Source organism: Struthio camelus, chromosome 1, assembly GCF_040807025.1.
Source record: "Struthio camelus isolate bStrCam1 chromosome 1, bStrCam1.hap1, whole genome shotgun sequence".
NCBI classification, from domain to species: Eukaryota; Metazoa; Chordata; class Aves; order Struthioniformes; family Struthionidae; genus Struthio; species Struthio camelus.
The window spans coordinates 207677117-207698309 of NC_090942.1; the positions used below are offsets into that span (position 1 = coordinate 207677117).

Sequence of the window (21193 nt, forward strand, 5' to 3'; positions counted from 1 at the left end):
ATTTTATAACTCCAAACTGATAGCTGTGAACTTTATGCCTTTTGTTCCACCCTGCATATCTTTCTCTACTTCTTTTTAATGCTGGATCACAAAGCCAATGGCACAAAGACAATCACTGCACTGTTAATTATTCTTTGGGAAAGGCTGTTAACCCTCAGAGGCAATGATCAAATGCTTACTTTTCAAAGACTTGTTTTTTTTCCGTCCACTCTATGGAATCCAGTCTAGCCAGGATATGATTCAGTAATGGGTGGTGTTACAGTCAAAGAAAGGCTTTTTTCCTTCTTCTTTGTATGCATATTCTTCTCCTAATTTTAACTATGCTTTTCAGTGAATCCAACAGTTTAAATATACATTTCTAAGGGCAGATGAAAATATATCTTACTTAAGTCAATATGATTTTTTTTAGAGAGGAATAATAGAAAGTTCTCTATGAAGCATATACCAAACTAACCGAAAGAAATGTTAGTTCAACAGATACAGGAGCATTGGTTTATTTATCTGTTGGTTTTGCAGGACTCTGTACTCATAGCATTGTTATACAGTGCCTTTTAAAGCATTGAGATTCTCTGTTAGTTATTCCCATCTAGTTACGTGGCTAGAAATAATAAGATTCATAATACATAAAATAATGTCATTCCATGGAAAGATACTGGTTTTAAAAAAAAACACAAAAACCTGCAAGCTCAGTGTGCACTGATAAACAAAATGAAAGTCCCACACATGTTTTGCTAACAAGGAGTATAAGTGGATAGTATGACAGTTAAGAATTTTTCAGTTTTTATCATTCGTATTGTTTTTGTTGTTGTTATTATGAGGGTAAATTTGATTAAAATAAGTAACTATCCAGTTTTACACTGCTTAAAAAAATAATAATAATTGGCTGGATGCTTTGTTCCAGAATCTGTGCTATGGAGTGCTGGCTTAGTGAAGCACTAGGGATGGATTAACTTTTTTATAGGTAGGCATCTGGTGCCATTTGAAATGCCCTTGGCATCCTGCCAGGCCTTCAGACACCACTCCAGAACGGATGATAATATAAATCGATAAATAGATGGCAAATCTATAAATAGATCATAACATGCTATACCAATATTTCAGTTAAAAATGTCATAAAACCAATTACTGGACTTAGATATTTACTTATTGCATTGTTCATCTTACTAAAAAAAATTATTCTTTTATAATAGACATTGAATGAGTATAAAGATTATGTATCTGCAAAATGCTTTATGCTCTCTTTACTTTATTATCTGTTCATGAAATTGAAAAAGATTGGGTGTTTCTCCTCAGTGGAAGTTTCTGGTATTTCAAGAGATGGTAGTTAAAATTCTGTACATGCTTGAGCTTTTCTTTCTGCAGCAATGAAAATGAAGAAATTAATCTAAAAAATACATTCCACATTGAAAAAAAATTCTGCCACCTTTTGCACTTTACTTGATAACAGTCCCTTTTCTATGAAATCCTTCTTCTCATGCTTGTAAAGTTTGATAATGTGAAACAATTAAAGTGATTACCAAGAATGACATCTTCTTTACTTTCTAAGTCCTGTCTTGTTTTGTATTTTAGAGGGAATGGAGTTCTTATGGACTTAGGGGCATGTATACTAAGGCTGCTGTTTCAAAACCAGCTAAGTCAATGGATAATATTTATTATGACCTACTTTATGCCCTGCATTAGATATTTTTCTGGGGAACAGTGTTGTGTTGGGAGGAACCATTTAGGAGTAACCATTAGTCCCCTTCCTCACAACCTTTGCCATAGCAGGAGTAGCCAACTTTACTCCCTACGGCTTTCTGATCAAGTCTTATTTCTTTTCACTCCTAAAGCAGCGCTAGCTTCCCCATATGAGTTGGGGGAGAGGTTCTCTGTTGCCTGGAGGGAAGGATGGGGGAGGTGGAAAGGGTATTGGTGAAGGGAATGGGAAAGAGTAGCTCATCCTGTGGCCCCAAACCACGATCTCTCCCTTTCCCTTGACTCTTATACCTGCACCTGATGGACACAGGAGAAATTGCAAAAATAGCTCCTGGTGCTGTGTCTGAATTCAGGTCTCTACCACGCTGTTGAGAGTCCCAGTGACTCAGGGTAGTGATTTGGGCTTTTATTTATTGCTTAGTCTCCCATGTCTCCTGCTCAGTGGCAGAGCTTCACAAAGGAGTAATTAAACACTTTCCCTCCCCTTATCTAATCTGCTGGGTAAGACACTCTCCCAGTAATACAGGGATGTGAGCTTGAACTTCACAGCTGAAAAACATCCCTGGGGAATATTCTCAGTATTATATTCCCTAGGGCAATATTTTGACAGTGCCTATTATACATAGTATGTAGGGGCGGGGGAGGAGAGGAGAAGTCCCTTGTCTGGCAGAAATATTTGAAAAGATACTATTGAGGGAACACCGTATCTGTGAGGACTCCAAATCTCTTAGGCAATCTCTAGAATTCCCTACTGAACTGGACCTCTGAGGGAGTCATGAAGTATCCACACCGCAATTTCAAGTGTGATCTACAGATGCTTGGGCTAGTTTGCAAGTAACTAGTGCAGGCTCCAGAAGCAACTTAGCTGCAGTACTACAGAATTCAGCATGTGCTTGCTTATCTGAGCTCCGTCACTATCTCCACTGCTCACATGCCCACAGTCAGAGATGTGTAGCCTGATTTCTGGATTATGAATAAACATAGGTGAAAGAGAGCAGAGAGTACTGAGTTTCTACTTCTGATGGAAACAATCTCTAAAGCACAGGTCAGAATCCAGGTCTCATATTTCCCACCTAACATCCTAATTACGCTCTCCACCACCTAGCAAGTTCTTTTTTTATTTTCCCCTACATTCAGCAGAAAGAGTGAGGAGATCTCCTCACCTGCTTTGAAACAGCTTACAACCTGGTAGTCACAGAATTCTCCTGGCTGGTAGTGACTGAATCTCAGGGAGTCAAAGGAATTGAACCTGGGTCTTCCACATGCTGGGGAATGCTTTAATAACCAGATTGTTGCACAAAGGGAAAACCAGGGCTTCTTCTTCTCAAGGTCTTTTCGTATGAGAACAGTTATCATCGGGTTAAATGCTGTGCATGACTCCGTAGGTCTTACTGAGGCAGGCTAAAGTTACCCCTACTGGGCTGGGCCACTTATGAGTACAGACTGGGGGAACACCTACTGTCTGGAAGAGCTTACATCATGAGTCTGATGCCAAACATTTCAGCTCCCACAAAAGACTGATTTGTCTGGTCATGCACAGAAGGAGAACTTAAAGTCAGGAGAACCTGACTGCTGAGAGGGATGGGGTTAAGATCTGCATTTCTGCTCTTCACTGGCTAAATTCCACTCAGTCCCAGTGGAGCTGCTTGAGCCTTTTCTATGGATTTTGGCCTTAACATTTCTAAATATCAATTCTACCTGAAAAATAAAGTAATCAGGCTCTCCTCCTCCATTAGAACACTCATATTCCATCAGAACGCCCTGAAACCAACGGCCAAAAATTCTACAGGTTCAATAGCGACCTGACAATTTCTTACAACAGAAAAATTTGGCTCTTTACAGTGGCATCACTCAAACTCTGCAAAAGTTATCTCCTTATACAACATGACAAATTTTGTAAAAACATCTATAGAAAGAGTAAAAGGAAAAAAGAGAGAGATACACTTGGAACATCCAAAAGAATATCTGGTATATTTTTAGAGGAATTTTGAGTTGACTTAGCTCTTCACAAAGAATCGATTTTTAGTCATTGCAGGTTTTTTTTTTTTAAAGGCTAATAGTATGGCATTCTAAATACATTTTCAAAATCTTCATATTCTTTAAGACAACTATATTAATTCAGCCTTTTAAAATTTATTGTTTTCTGTTCTCAATGAAGTGCAGGCAGCAAACCTCTAGCAAAGGTATCATCTACCACTGTGGTTTAGGTTGTTACTATTTGTTGATGGTCAGACATGACAGCCAGAAAACTATTCAGAATCAGTCCAGATACATGAATTTCGATAATTCAGATTTAATAATTTTGCTAGCTGCAAATGCTAGCTCAGCAATACATATGGACTGCTTTTGGCTTCTCTTTGCTTATCCATGAAGTTTTAAATTTGTATTATAAAATTGTCTTATACCTCTTGCAGAATTTATGCTACTATAAATGCAGTTTAGCATTCAATGATAGGATGCTTTATATCTGACGTAATTTGTAATATCTGTTATAAACCTACAAGTAGAAACAGATTTCATTATCTTTCCAATTTCTACTTTGCTATGAAGAAAGTGGATTTTGCCATCACTAGCTTTTGCAATGTCTTTCTGCTGTCATAACCCAGAGCCAGCTGCATAAGACAGTAATATATTCTTCAGTGATAATTATTACCAAAAAGTGGACAAATGACTGAAAAATACCTCCAACAATTAACAAATAGCAATAAAGTCTACTAGCAAGATGAGCTTTGGAAAAATTCCACTTATGCCTTAAGAATAGAGAATATACCTATTTATATACCATCTGCCTAGATTTCTAGGAGACAATTCATGTATTTAATCTTAGGGAAAGCACAAGAAACAATAACATTAAAATTGCACATTGCTAGGACTTTATAAGAAATACATGCAACTTTATCAAAAATTGTTGAAGGCAGAGGACGGAAATTTAAGATTGCTAGGTTCCTGACCCAGCTCTTCTGTGTACTTTATGACTTCAGTCATTTAACACCTTCAAGCTTGCATGTACCAATCTGTAAGGTGACTGTCCTGAAATCTGCATAACTCACAGGGTCCTGTAAGCTTCATGAATAGTATTGGCAAAGTAGATTGTTATCTTAGGATAGCAGGTGCTTGATAGATGAACATGACTTGATTCAGAAAGGCAGCAGAAGGGACGAGGCTGAGAGTTAGGTGCCCAAATGCTTTTAACAATCTGTTCCCCGTACATGGGGATTTATCGTCTATTTACACTTAGGCACTTGCTTATATACTGTCCTAGACTGGGACAGGGATGGTTTTGCTAAACGTGGCAATGTCATTTCCAAAAAACCATAATCATGCTAAACTGTACAGAAGGAAAGATTAAGGAATCTCTACTTCAGAAACAGCAGTTAATTTTCAATTTCTCACTGTTTTTCATTATATATCCCCTCTGATACTAAATCTGAGCTACTTTTAAACAGAAGTACTTCCTAAATGACTGGTTCCATCCACTACATTTTTTATTCTGTTTCAAGGCAGGAGGTTGGGCTAACTGATCTTTTGCAGTTCTTTTGCCTTTTTTTTGTCTGATGCCTAGCCTACCTTCAGAGAATTGTCAGTTCACTTTTGCATATTAATAGTAAATGAACTCATTTGTGAACTGAATCAACCATCTTTGACTCAAACAGAGACAAATTCATCACCTTTTTAAATCTTGAATAGAAAACTAAGTGCACAGCAAATTTGTTCACGTAAAATACTGTAGAAGCTACTTTGGGATAAAGATATAACGTCTATGCTGAAGTGGATCTTACTGCAATGGTAGCTTCCGTCTGTGCTGGTGGGAAAATCTTGGGATGACGCTATTTATTAAACTTTGCAGACATCCTGGTGCATCACGTTGCTGCTGCTCTGTGAGTGCTAGCAGTGGAAAACACAAAAGGTCATAATTTTGAAGAAACTGTCATGGTGCAAGACTTTCCCACTTTCGTGTTTATTAATAATTTTTACTCTCAATTTGGAAGCATGCCTATACATTTAATATTCTTTTGTTCAATGAAAACTGCTTCACTTTTTGCTCATTTCAGAAATGAGTAGCAGCAGTTTCCTTTTGGCCAGTATAGTCCTCACCTCCCATTCACTCAACCAACACTATCTCCTCTGCACCCTGCCTGATCCTTCCCCTAAGAAGAAGTATAGCCATGGAATAAATAATATGACTACAGTAATATTCTCTTGTTCCCATCATTCTGTGGGACTGTTGCAACCCTGGATATTTGTACTGCTCATGAAACATCCAGTGCTTTCTGTTTGCTTTTAAATTCTTAGCTTCATGTTTGGTTTTAAATTCTTAGCTTCATTATATTTTGTGGCAGTGAGTTCCACAGTTCATCTTCTTATCTACCCCTTCCATTATCATCTTTATTGTTCTCATGTCTGCAGCTGTGCTTGCTCTAGTATCACTGAAAGTTCTACAAATTTGGAGTCAAACTCTGAAAAAGCTCCCCAGAGCATGAGATTAGGCATCTACAGATTGGGAACAAAATAAATTATGCACAAGAGCATTATATTCTTCTCCTATACATAAAATAATGCTACCAGCATGCAAGTGAAACTAGCTTATTAATGCCATTTTAAGTCTAAAATAGAGTTTCAAGAGAAAGCACAACCTGATACCATATTCTATCCCACTTTTATGCTGAACAGACAGTATTCTCTGATGTAACGCTGCCAATCTGCCCTTTCTCTTTTCCCTTGCAGCCAGACTAATTTTTATGTATACCATGCCCTTTGGGTCTAAATCTGCTTAGTAGTACTTAGAGACCAAGTTTCTAGGTGCCTTTGAAATATTAGAGAAGCAAAAGCCAGATAGATTGTCCAGGGTTCTATTTACCTTGTATCTATTTTAAAAGAACATTAAATCAAGGATTTAAAACACCCTTGCTAATTACCACTTGTTATAGTCAATTATAGGACAGGACGGCAAAAGAGCCTACTGAGTCATTTGGATAGATCTACGATGCTATGTCTTGAATTCTAAGTTAAACAGAAAATTCAAATCTATGGTCTGCATGAATGTTCAACACTGTAGCCTTTGCGTTCAGGGCCAATACCTGTGTACATGCGATAACAGTCTCCTGCCTTCTAAGAATTTCATGAACACTCACCAGTTACAGTTTATGTAACATTTTAAAGATAGAGAGTGCTACGTGATCAGAAGGCATAACTATTCCACAGGATAGAAGGCTATACACCTGCCTACCTGTACTACTGCGGCATATTGAAATAGAGAATTTAATTCCCTACTTTACCAGATACTCCTGTGTGATCTGGGGAGGTTACCTAGTCTCAGTGACGGTGTCTATACTGTACCTGAGCTGCCTGGTCACAGGAGTGTCCTGATGTGCTCATATACTCTGGAGACCTGGTTCCTGGTATTTACCCTGTCCTTGTAAGCAACCAGAAGTAGGACTGACTAAAAATCCCACCTATCCTTCCAAGTGGTAAATGAGCTCCTTTTAAGAAACATTGTGGGCTCTCTTGCATGCACCACTTTAGTCCTGTGACATCACTGCAAATGCAGGCAAGAAATACGAAAATGGCCAGGCACACGCTGCTGGGATGGATTCATTGACACTGCAGATGAGGGTGCCTTCGGGTATACTTTACAGTGCAGAACGTACTAAAGATATTCCTACTGTGTGCAGTAGCCGGCTTACCCTAAACCTGGCCCTAGCACCACTCCCCGTAGTAAATAACATGGTCAGTTGATAAATCTGGGTTCAAAACAACACCGCTCTCAAAAAGCACTGTACACAGAGCCTATGTGTTCCAGGTTGTCCTTCTGTAACATGATGGTAGATTAGAATGAAGAATACCTCTCAGATATATCATGGAGATTGACATATTTTGAAAATTGTGAGTGTTCAGCTACTATTTTAAAAGAGGATTACAAATGTGTATCAGTGATTGCAATTCCATCAATTTCACATAGCGTACTATACAAAAAATGCAAAAGACAAAGGGGCTCATTGTCATTTTAGCACTGATAACAAAAAATAAAAGTGGCCCGTTACAATGTAATTATCTGTAAATATAACTATTTGTGTAATGATCCAAGAGGAAATATAATGGTAGTTTTAAAATGCATCTAGATGGTGTCATATCTAAAGCACTCAAACGTTAATTCTTACAGTTGATAGAGTCAGATATCCAGCTTTTCCAGTATGTTCTCCTATGCTTACAACCCTAAAAACATAGTTACCATAATCATAATTCTGATTAGAAAAAAAAACATGATAAACCTTCTTCTTCCATTCACTTGGTCAGCTGGGGTCCAGCTGGGTTCATCCATGATAGCCTCTCCCTTTGCCAATCAATATATTAAGTCTTAGCATCATAAAAGATGAATCACTTGTGATTTCATGAATCGAAGCTACGAGAGGATGGCTATAAGGTCTTCACTAAGTTGGTGATAGGCATCTGGCTGATCAGATAATAAATCCAGAAAAACAAAGTTTGTAAAGCCCTGTTCTTCAGCAAATGCTTAATCTATCAATGCTAACCTTACACGGGGGCTGGTTACTAATCACATTAGTCACGCTAACTGTGAATTAGCTGCCTATTTTCAGCTAAGGGAATGGTAATGCACTATGCTGAAGAGGGTTGCTCTAATAATCCAAGGACTGATGGCCTGATCAACAGACCACTGAAATGAGCAGAAAATTCCCTTTGGTTCTGTTGGGATTTGAATTAAATGCTAACAAGATGTGTATTTGAGGAAAGTGGCTATATATGGTTTTGTCTTGGTTAGTAATTGCAGCTGAATTTTATACTTCTTCCTCTGTACCTCGTTGTTGATATTTTATAGCAAGATACCAAAGACAATTACTTTTATTCTATAATTTTTAAAGTAGAACTCATTTCGCCATGACACACGAAGAAAGAGCTGGGCCATGTAAAGGTAATCAAACATAACCACAACACAGGAATTTCCAGTTGTCTAGGGACAGTTTTTGTCCTTTAATGAAAAGAAGTGCTGTACATTACCATCCTTATAATGAAGATGAAAATGTAACAGTCTCCTATGAAACCAAGTTGATTTTCAATTACATTAAAGCTCATTATAAATCATCTCTTCTACAAAATGTTTTACAGAAATCCAAAAATTTCATGGGAAAGCTTTATGGCAACATGATGATGGTGCAGTGTTTTGATCCCCAATCACATTCTATTCCTTAATGAATCAAATACAGAGTGGAAAAATACAAAGTAAAATACTGAGGAAAAACGAAGGCACTAGAAGGAGATTCACCAAAGTATTAAATGGGAGCAAAATGTATGAAACCTTTAAATGTCATCTTATTAAGTAGCTGAATGCAGGCAACAACTGTCTTAACCAAAAAGAGTTAGAGAAAATATCAGAAATACCAAGCACTGAGTTCTCAATATTCGGAAGGTTTGCCCTCTGTATCTTTTACTCTGCAAATGTGTGGGATGAAGGGGAAACATTCAAAGGCTAAGAATATTATCTCTCAGCACAAAAAGAGCAAAGGGATAAAGAGAATTCAAAAGATGACAGCACCTGGATAAAAGCCAGTCATATAAAGATATCAGTGTAGAATACTGGCAGACATCCCAAATCAATTAAGGAAGATTACTACAGCATAGGCCAATATACTTGTCTTCAGAAAACCTAAAATGTGGATAACAAAAGTATGAGAACAACTACAGAAAATGAAAGAAAATATGAATTTGGAGGGATGGGGAGAAAATGAAGGCAATGTGAATTATAAAACAAAGGAAGGTACAAATGCCCTCTGGAATTACAAACTCTGTTTCACACCTTCCATATGGCCTGGGACAGGGTCTCAGACTGCTCTTTACAGACTGTACCTAGGAGAATAACTCAACAGGTGTGGTACACATAGAGACATCTCTACCTGCAACCACGCAGACTATCACTTAAGGGTTAGTACTCATGAAAACATTCAAACTGGTGTAATTCCCCAAGAGCTTAATCTGCTTGAACTGTGAAATATTCTTACCAAACCAGGCATATTCAACATGTGGATTTCCATTTGTTTTCAATGAATAAAGTTTAATGGAGACTAAACAAAACTAACAAATAAACTCTTGCTCATAAATCAGTTCTGCTTGTAAATAAACCCAAGGACACTTCCATCACTCCCTCAGGGAGGAAAAAAATGATCATGTGGGCAACTTAAAGCTCAGGATAAAGTAGACCGTAAATTCTGCACTTGATAGCTCAACATATGTTAATAATCAGTTCTACTTTCTTGGGCTACAGTTAGCAGCTTGCAATTACATTGAGACTATATCTGAAAATGTACGTCAGTCGACAGGAGGTAAAGCTATGAAAATCATCTATTGTTTTATTATTGTGAATAGTGGACTAACATTCTTGATTCAGCTCTTTAAACCATAATTTCTTCCACTGTAAGCATAAACTGAATTCCAGCTTAAGGAAGCACATCTTCCACGGATTTCCTTTTTCCTTCATGCTTCTCAAATACCTAATATAAGAACAATACTTCTCATTTTTCACCCAAATCTCTGTTTACACTGTTTAAATGTAATGGACTTACAATGGCAAGCAAATAGAGATTGTCCCTTGCATTTCATTTGCTTTTAATTCTATTCCTTCTGCAACAGAATTTAGTAGGCTACAATATTACTCTGTCTGTAGAGAGCTATTATACTTATTTTATATATGAAAATGCTAAGAAAATATTATACAAAAACAATCAGACAGTAAATCATAGATGGCTACCTGCTCCACAGTCACAAAGCAAGGTTACCAGAACTGATTTCCTTTTCTTCACTGACTAGATCTGATGATGAAACATAAAATGGGATCTCTCTCTTCTCTAAGTACATTAGAAGGCAGAACGTTATGTGTACAGGTGTGTACAACAAATTACTCTGCCAAACAGTAAGTAACAGCTACTGTGTGGATAGGTGAAATAGTGTCAATCTTAAGAATACAGTCAAGATGATATGCAATTTCCAGTATAGAATCTTACACAAATACTGCTTTTTTCAGTTGCTTAAATAAATTCCTCCTCTGTTAAAACTGTGAGACTTGATCAGAAATTATTGTTCAAATGCTTTTGCAAAATCTGCAGTAAAACTTTTAAATCTCTTTTTATCCAAGAAAGAAATCTGACCATTCTACCCTCTAAATCTGCTCTTTTCAAATTCCAGTGACACAACTGATTTTGTTCCAGATTACTTTACTTTGCAATCTCATTGAAGACTGACTGAAGACGAGTGTAATGTATTCCTCAGTCCTGAAGTTTTGAACGAGGATATTTCCTTCCTGGGTAAATATTTGTAGATTTCTCTATTGCAGTTTTTGTTTGGTGCCTTAGGTTTTGCACTGGCAGTGCAGATGCACTCAGTCTAAAACAGCTGTGCATAGAGATCACTCTGTGGAGGGCCTTGAAATCTTGATTTCTGCATTCAGACTTGCACTGGGTAAGATCAGGTGACAGATTGTTAGGTACAATTGTTTCCCACCTACACTGACTTTTGATATAGGGCAGCTGCCGATACACAAATAGCAGATCTCCCCAAAACATCTTTCTTATATAGGGCCCTTATTTAGACTAAGGGTGGGAAATAATAGTAATGCAAACGTGCCCATATGAGATATTAAGTAATCATGTGCTGAACTGACCAGTGTTAATGGAGTGATTAAAAACCTCACGGTCCATTTCTCCTCTCCCCTCCCAAGTAAATTTGCAACTGCAATACACATGCAATTCTTATGCCTGAATATCTACAGTGGCTGCAGATGACACACTCCTCTGAAAATAATATTTCAAAACTTGAAATTTAGTTACCCAGAATTAGTAGGCATTTTTGGAAATATAAATCTAAGTCACTTTTTTGGTGTCCTCTAGCAAACTAAAGCAAAGCCACGCTTAAAATTCACATCTACAAAGCCCTTTTCTAACATATTAGATGTTAGTGCACTGCTTAGGAAGGTCATCAAATTCTCTTAGGTCTGCTTATATAGCGTGCAATGAGTTCATAACGGATAATAAGAATCTCACATGAGTCCCCTGTTTAATGGAAATTTCCACTGCAATGAAGCCAGAGTGATCCTACAGCAACCTACGCTAGCTCTGATGCCTGATTCTGCTGACTTCCACCACCCAGTGCAGCTTCAGCATAAAAGAAGTGCAGAAGAAAGGAAGCAGGGAAGGAAAGGCAAAGGTAGCTAATGCTGTTTGGTGAGACTGTAAGCCTTGTTGCTAACATAATATCTCCTAAGACTCATACCAGAAGGACACATTAAAGGTGCCTTGTAAATTAGACCTAAACTCTAACCGAGGAGCTATAAACTAAGGGGTATAGCCACCTCCTGCCAGACCCTGCAACCCCTCTGTTGTACCTGAGTTTTTTTAAGTGACTATATTCCACAAGTATTTTAAGTCCACAAGCCCCTAACATCAGCATGCATAGTCATTGTCATACATGTAATGGTACAGTGCAGCTTTGCCAGGAAAAATCAGAGATAAAATTTTGTCAGACATTTTAGTCCAATGAGTTAAATATTGCATTGGGTTGCCATTTGCTACTTGACAGTTATGTGCTGTGTGGCACTGGACAAATAATTTGACCTATAATTTAACCCTATCTTTAAAATGTGAATGTTAACACCTAAATAGCTTCCAGAGAAAGGCTGTGATGACTGGGCCATTTTTTGTAAATAACTTGGAAAATGAATTGTCCTTAATAGCTCCAGAGTAATGCTGAAGAGCTGAGAGGTGTACAGGCGTACAGAGGGTGACATACAAGCCCTGTTGCTTGCCATAAAACCTAGAACAGCTGGAAATTTCACAGGTAGAGCTGGTAAAACCACCTATTATTAATTTGCCCTCCTTTCCTATTACAAGACTGTTTTTTTCACACTTTAACTGTTTGAATTGAAATGTAACATTCTAAGTGTCTGCCTCAGGCTGATGTCTTTTCATTCCCAGAGAATAACTATTATACTGCTATTAAGATTGCCACACCAAGCTTTCAAAAGCCATTCTGTATAACCTTAATTTGGTCCCTTGTGCCTATCTATTATGAAGCCATTTAACAAATAACATGATCGGAGACTGTTTTTTCTCATATGGTCTCTGCCTCATTCAATAGAAAGGAAGTCAATGCAGACAGTGGGATTCATTTGGCCTGCCTTCAGACATCTGCAGCCCTGACGTCTGCACCTGAACTAGTCATGTTGGGCTTCCTTTAGTGTCTGCAGAGAAAGAAGCAAGTACTTCTAGGGTGCAACACAACATATTCTTCGATAGGCATCTGAAACAGATGAATTACATTCAAGAAGGGTCAGTTCCTGTCTATGTTACTGACATATCTATGGTTAGATACCGGATCTTATTTGGCATAATATACACCAGGCATTTCACGTAGGTGCTACAATGAAGCATAGTATAGTGAAGTATAGTGAAGTACCACATCATCTCCTTTCTCAGATGGGACTGGGGTGCAGAAAGATTAAACTGAGCCATTTCCACTAGTTTTAGATACTAAGACTTATGATACTTGGCATTATACAGCACTGCCTGTATTCAAGAAACAACTTCTGTTAACTTCAAATTTAGCTATGTGTGCTCTGCACTTCTTCAAGTCAGACCCTACTATCTCCAGCTGGGCACCTAGCAAATGAGAAACACAGTGTTAGAAACCAGCTGTGAGAAGTCTAGTTTACGTCATCTGTGTGGCAATGCAAACAGGCAGGCATAGAAACCCTTTCCTCAACAGAGGATTCAACTGCTTTAGGGATTCAGTTTTCTTTTCCAGCCACCTCCTGCCTAACCCACTTTGTAACTTCCAGCTTCTGCAGCTTTCAAATTCTGCCTCAAATGAAGCAAATGTTCTACAAACGATCTCCATTTTGTGCTGTAAAATCATGATTCATCTTCCTCATTCTGTGTACTGGATCACCTAAAAAAAGTAGCTTGCACATCTAATAATTAAAACTTACATCCTGCATATGCAAAAGGTGGCTTCAGTTAGATACACAAATCATTTTATTTCTGATTTTTTTTTTTGCTTCTGATTGCTGTGATTGCTTAGGCTGAAATTCATCTGCCCTGGCTTATGTTTCCTAAAGCTAGACATCTAAGTCTGCACTAATCATCCATGTCTGTCTTACAGTCAGTTGGGAAAGAGAAAAGGTACTCCAGTGGGGGAATTCATCACCTCCTGAGGTACTTACGAGTAAGACGTGTTCCATGACCCCCTATCATGGCACCTGTTTCTCTCATAGACTATAAAGGGAGCTTATGATGTCTAGATCTGATTTAGCCTTCTAAGTTTTAGATGTCTGTGTTTAAAACAGACTATTCCTACCGGTATTAATACATCAGTACTGTAAAATGCCCACAGTGACCACAGGTGTTCACAAGTCTTTCCCTTGCTTGCCTTTTTCCAATGCGTGTTTTGATCTCGTTCCTCTGTTCCAGAGGCCTCCAGAGAGGCCTCGGTATTTAATTTGGAAAGTAGCTCTAAATGAAAATAGAGCTAGATAAATGACAAAATATATTTTACTGCACACGATACTTCCCGGAGATACATTGAATTAGTATGCTTTGTTGGGTTCTCTCTCAGGAGACGGATTTAGTCTAATGATAGTGCAAGGTCATTAGCACAGTATCAGCATAAATTCTGCTTAACTAATGCCAGGTGGTTAACTGGTTTATGTTAATGTGCTGTGTGCATAAAACTGTGAACTTAAACTCTTTCGTACAGCAACATGATCCAAAGAAATTGGACAGCCTGAGTGTATTCCCACTAACTTGGAACCAGAGGCAAATTATTCTCAGTGCTGCCCCTAAGATGAGCTGAAGAGTCTCAGGCTTTGCCATCTAAAGCTGATTGAAAAGAAATTTTCCTGAACAAGCTGATTTATAAACTGAATATCTTTAAAAGAAACAATTTAAGATATGCTTAGCGTGCTTTCTCCAAGACTTACATATCAAATCTATTTCAAAATTTGATTTTTTATATATCGTACTCTGCTGTATATAGTTTCTATTTTCAATATGATGTAAAATTACTTACTCAGTTCATTTCTTACTGCAAGCCTGAAATTTCCCTATTTGTAAAATGATTTTGGAAAATTCTGGAGTGGGAAAGAAGAACTGACAACACTGAGGCTGAGGTTTTTGGAGAATCAGATTTAGTAACTATCATCTGCACTGCATGTGGACACCAAGATCTCAAAGAGGAATAAAACTATCTGTCAAAGAAGGATAAAAAAAAATCATAGTCATATCTCAGAGTTTCAAAACACGTAGACAAGAAGATTAAGTGGTCTTTGGTAAAGCTGAAGACAAAGAATAAAAGGTAAGCTGTAACTGAGGACCAGAAGAAGATTTACATGGCTAGAAGGCTCCATCATTACAAAATCCTGAAAATCTTAGAATCAATCTCTGAAGAGCTTGAGTTCTGGATAATATAGAGGTCTTTGTACAGGGCACACATGTCTGATAGCTGCTCAGAACTTCAACTCTAAGGAGAACAAAGGGGAATCTTTAATCATCAAAGGGAGGCATTTAATCTCTGACATATCTTCTCAACTGAGAACATACTGCAATGAGTATGATAGAGAGACAACATGCTCATGTGGCACTTCATGGAGCTGAGACACAAGTTACTGCTCTGAGGTTCCAGTACTGAGGTGCATTTCAGTCCTTATAATATTGCTTCATATAGTATGTTCTAGATTATTCACAAAATAATGATTTGCAGTTTGGAAATATTCCCAGGTACACTGAAACTGTGCTGAAGAAGGGAAATGCTCAAGTCATGTTCATTACTCTTCTTCCTGTCCCAGAGGAGATGACATAGAATAGTCTAGAGGTGAATGTCTAGGCAGGATAATAGAGGAAACTATGCTATACTGTTGTCTGTATCATTAAAACAGGATGTCTTATTTCTTAAGTAATATTTACAATGTTCCAAGACAGAAAACATGAATTATCATGAAAAAATCAGTCTGAAACCTCTGATCCTACAAGTCTCATGCTCTCGGTAATAAAACATTCTTGAGATTTCTCTAAAATTCTAGGTGACAGTTTACTAACTCAAAAATACTCAATCCAAGACAAACAAAATCTGTTTGACCTCATTTTGACAGATACAAAGGAATTGATCCAAAAAAAAAAAAAAAGAGTGGTTAGGTGGAAGTGCTTGTGACTTGAAGACAACTATTTTGTAAAGTCCAAATCATCAGTAAAATGCGCTTCAAAATGATTAGTTTCATGAAACTGAAAACAAAAGACCAGTCACATTGCTTAGAAAATAAGGCTTAAATGCAAGTATGAACTATTATTAGGAAATGTTTAAGAACATTTTACTAGATACCCCACAATACCCCCACAGCCACTATTCCACAGTTAAGGACGAAGGCCCTATTGCATACAAAATGAATCTGCCTTAAAAGAGAAATGAGAACAATTGAAAATGATTAAAGGTAACAAGAGCACACATGCAGAAATGAATGGCCAGGAGAGCTAAAGACATGATAAAGACCTTTTCAAATATTTTGGGAACAAAAGTGATCCTAACAATGTTATTAGGTTGATATGATAAGAGAAAAAAATAGATCTGTTAAATAGTTGAGAATAAAAGCAGATGATATATTATATGAGGTATTCATAAAATACTTTGCAATTCAAAAGTAACTAATGGGGTAACAGTAACTAATCAAAGGTACATGTTTTTAAAGCAGTAAATTCGGATTACTGGTATCCAAATATTCAAAAGAATGAGCTGAGGAGCCTGATAAATCATTGCTTTTAGACACTATACCAGATCCAGAGCAAAAAAGTAAAATTTTAAAAATAGTCATTAATCACTTAAGTTACTTAACAATGATGGTGCTGGATTCTTTGTCTCAGGACACTCTAAAATTGAGTTTCCTCCTATTTTAAAATCAAGTTTTGATTTTTTTTTTTTTTCTAAAAGATACCAAGCTAGCTCTTGAGAAATCAAAGCAGGTCGGACAGCAAAACCCTTTGGCTTATTTATGCAAGAAGTCAGACTACGTCATGCCAGAAAGGTCTCTTCTGTCCTTAAAATGCATGAATCTGAGAACTGGTATACAGAAGAAATTCAGTCTTTTTGAAGGTTTTATTTTCTTATTAAGAAAAACTTATGAGAAAGTATACTTATGATTTAGAATCTAATTTAGATCTAAGTGCTGGCTCAGCTGATATCAATGGAAAAATTCCTATTTAACCTCAGGAGGGAAACATTTCTTCCTTCATTGTGGATTATATTGTGGTTTTGGAAGCATGTCTCTGAATGTTACATGCGCACTACACCTCCAATGGCCCTGTCATTATGTACCACTGGGAGAGTCGGAGTGATACGGCAGTTTCTCAAAATATAGTAAATGAACCTGCTCAGCTTTGGATCTCTCTTTCCCCTCCCTCCCTATGTGTGTGTCGGTGGTGCAATATTTGTCTCTAACACTTGTAATGGAGAGTTAGTCAAATGTTGCATATATCCAGCAAAAAGTAATTTAAGAGATAGGAAGGGAAGCAGGTGTACAGAAAAAGGGAGGTGGGCACAGCATCCCATAACAGTGCACAAAAAGCACACAAAAAGCAAAACCCAACTACTGCATAACTCGAAGCTGCCTGCAGCTGTTCTCAAGAACGCGCCAGACTAGGGGGCATGGACTGTGGGCTGCCGGAGGGAGGACCAACAGCAGCACCAGTTGCAGGTTTGTGGCCCAGATCTAACGTCCAGAGTGTTGTAATATTAGTTCCCATGAACCAATGCCAAGTTTGTAGTGTGCAGCTGGTGGTACCAGGCAGCTCTGCCCGGGCTTTTGTTGGACAATCTGGACCCCTTAAGTGTTCAATTTCAGCAGAGGGGGTTTCTTTGTGTGCTGTTGAACTGTTGGCTGTAGTTCATATAGCAAATCTGGGCCATGGATCACTGTGCTGTTCTTCTCCAACGTGGTGTCTGCAGGGTATTGTGATTACCTTAGTAACAAATGACTCCTTTCCTTGCTCCTTCCAGACATATAATGACTCTGCCCTACCTTTCCCTTACTTTCTTTTGGTCTGTCAACATAGTTACGTTCATTTACTTTTGGCATACATTTTAGCAATTTAAAGACATTTCTCCATGCTGCTCTATGCACCTCTGCTCCTTCTCACATCATTCACAGATTATAAATGGTTGGATCACTGTCATCACTTGCCAGCCCTCTTATATAACATGCCATGGTGCTGACCTGAGTTAACTCCTGGAAGGCGACTTTGTAATTGCCAGTATCCAGCGGAACTGCAGAATCACCTAGAAATTGCATACTATCTGTGGTTTATAGTATTACACTTATAAATATACTTTTCCCTGTCACATTCACAGACCTTTTAGAAGCAATCAATAGATGCCAGGAGTTCCTAAGCTGCAGCTTTGAACCGCTTGACTGGGTCTAGGAAAACATCAGATCTTGACTTTCAAATTTTCAGTGACGGAGAATTTACAACTTTGATAGCTCCATGGCCTTCCAGAATTAAAAACATACCCTTTATTTCTAATTTTGTTTTGTCTAATTCCAGCTTTTGCCTTATTATATTGTTGTTTGCTAGGCTGAATAGCCTCCTAGAATCAATAGTCTACCTCCATGGAAGTAGCTTCAGGCTGTGACCACTCTGATTTTCCCTTTGGTAAGTTAAATGGATCATGGTCTTTAAGTTTTTCATTGAGTGACGTGTTTCTCAACTTCTAACTAATCCTGTGGTTTTCCTCTGTGTTCTTCAGGTTATCATGATCCTTTTTTCAGACTGCGTTCACAGGAACCTGAAGCAGCAGTCTAATAGATACAGAAGAAGTGCCTCTACTCCATTTGATATTCCTCTCTTTAAATAAATACCCACAGATCCCAGTGCTATCACACAAGGATCATGGGTTTTGCTACTTATTCACAGTATTTCCAATGGCCTAAGGGATGGGCACACAGCAATTCTGTGCCCGATCAACAAATTATATCTACAGGAGCATCTTCTAGCCAGCATATGATAACAGAGAGGGCTGCAGCTCATTCACTTCCTTAATAATCCAACACAGTAACTTTTTCTGCATCAGTGTTTTCTAGGATTAACTACTTTACCCAGTAACCAGTTCCTTACACACTCTCTACAGTCCGTGGGGAGAAACCGGAACTTCCAGAAAAAAATTAATCCCGTCCTAGCACAGTTACCTAAAACTGATGGGATAAACTGCCCTCTGATTGCATCTAGTTTTCCCCATGAACAACAGGTGACTAGCTTACACAGGGCACTTTCAGAAGATTAAAATACGGTGAGATGACACCACCAGCACTGGGTAGCCCTGCCATTGGCTATTTCAAAACATAAGCTATGCTACTGCTCAGCTTTACATTCTACCCGGTGTCTATGTATCTGTCTCCATATAACATTAACAGCATAAATCAGCCTATTACTTCCCCAAGCTTTTTGTCATCTGAAAATGTCATGAGTAATGACTGCATTTTTCCCAAGTCATTGTTGAAAATAACGAAAAAAAGTAGCCTAAGTGGGCCTTCTTACAAAGAATCCATTTACTAAGGTTTCCCTTTTTATTAAACATTTTTAAATCTGTCATTTAATGAGTTTTGAAAACATTTAGTATGCCTGACATTCACCTCATATAAATAATATTGTATGGTACCAAGTCAAATGCCTTTTGAAAGCTGTAATTTGATGCTATTCTGTTTGTCAACTAGATTTCCAAGGTAGTGTGATAAGACTTCCCAGGCTGATTAGCATTAATTATATTTTTTTCTTTTCATTTGTATTAATTGAGTCTCATACCAACTGTTACATTATTTTATCAGAGTCTCAGTCATGCTGACAGATCTGTAATTACCTAGGTCATCACATTTATATTATAGTAATATCCTTTTATGTGGTCCATGTCTTATTGTAGGTCTTCCTACAAAAATCATCTGATGCTTTAAATTATCCCAAACCCTTACAATACATTTTAGTCAAGGCACTAGAATGTTCTCCGGCAAGTGAAGATCCAGTGAGCTGCTCATAAAATTGTCTGAGCATAATTCAAACTTATCACCTTTGGATATAGGGTTCTATGACACTTCATTATACTTTTTTTTTTTTTTTAATAGTGGTCTTAGTGCTTTGGAAAGTGAATCCAGAAGCTGTAGCAACAGCCATTGAAACGCAGGGGTTTCTACAAAGGCCTACCAACGCATGTCAGTCTTGCATATTCTTTCTGTTCTATCCCTAAATCTCTCCCTACATCACATGGAAAAAGCAGGGATTTCATTGTGGTGTTGTGGAAAAGGTCAGGGTATTGACGATCTCCTTTCATCTTAAAAGAAGCCAGCACTGGCTCTCTGAGGTACCTGCATGCAGAAATGGGCTAGGTAGCTGGGATCCTATTGTCATTTTGTGCCAGCTGTTACTGCAAAGTAGACACTTTAACAAGACTGGATGAACACAAGATTCTTATTTTCAGAGCTCCCCCTGTCTTCATTGACTGTATATCCTCTACCCGACTTTCTGCTTGTACTAAAATGAGTGGAGTGGCCACCTTCCCTGTCTCCCCATTTCCTCCTTGAAACGGGCACCTAAAACATAGGCACACCTCCTCACAAGCGAAGCACCCTTGGAGCCTTTCCACTGTCTGCCAAATGGGAGCTGGATTAGGTTTGCTGTTCGTTTTGGGGAACATGAAAGGGATAAAGAAGCATGAATTATGCCTAACAGAATTGCACCCTACTGGTTCCTGAAGACACACAAGATGTTTCAGTTCCATTGTCATCCCAACGTGCTCTTGGGGGAAACGTTTCACGCAGCCGGAGGTGTAGCAGGAACCGTCCGATACTCCTAGTACAGCACTGCCTGGACATTCTTCTTCCACCAGTGAGGTGGTGTTTCACGTTGTTAAAAGGTCCAGCAGCATGTTATAGCTTGTGAGACTGTGGCTAAGACTTTACAAAATGCCTTAAGAAATAAACGGAGTAGGTAAGGTTTTATTAGAGAAATGTAATAGCCTGACTATTTTTTCTATGACTTCACTTGATTATTTTCACCGTAGGAGGGGAAAAGGGTATTAAATGAGCAGCCTGATCACAATCCTCTCACATACCTTTGGTTTAGGCCTAAACTCTTCTGGGCTGTAGTACAATCTTTTAGTAGGCGACCCGATTTAATGAGGGTCCAAGTCAGTAGGAATTAGCTGTGTTATAAAAAGTTTTGGGCAGTGCTTGGCATGACGGAAGAGCCCACACACTTCTCCCAGGGACAAGCGCGTTTTCCTAACTTCTCCCGCCAGCGTTACTCCTAGGATGTGTTTTGACTAGTTTTCGTGCTACTTTTAAGTCTCCCAGCCAGCCCTCGTGCAGTTGAGGGACTTGACTCACCGGGCTCAGTCCCGCTCCGCCGATGACCGCGGCCACCTCCGGCCCGGCGGGGACGGCACCTCGGGGGGGCGGGCAGCACCGCTC

General features: G+C 38.4%; 1 long non-coding RNA gene across 1 annotated transcript in view; it reads right to left on the reverse strand.

The window, feature by feature from the left end:
- Nucleotides 1-21193, reverse strand: part of LOC138065612 (uncharacterized) — a 40870-nt gene that overhangs the window by 19228 nt on the left and 449 nt on the right. The window lies entirely within an intron of this gene.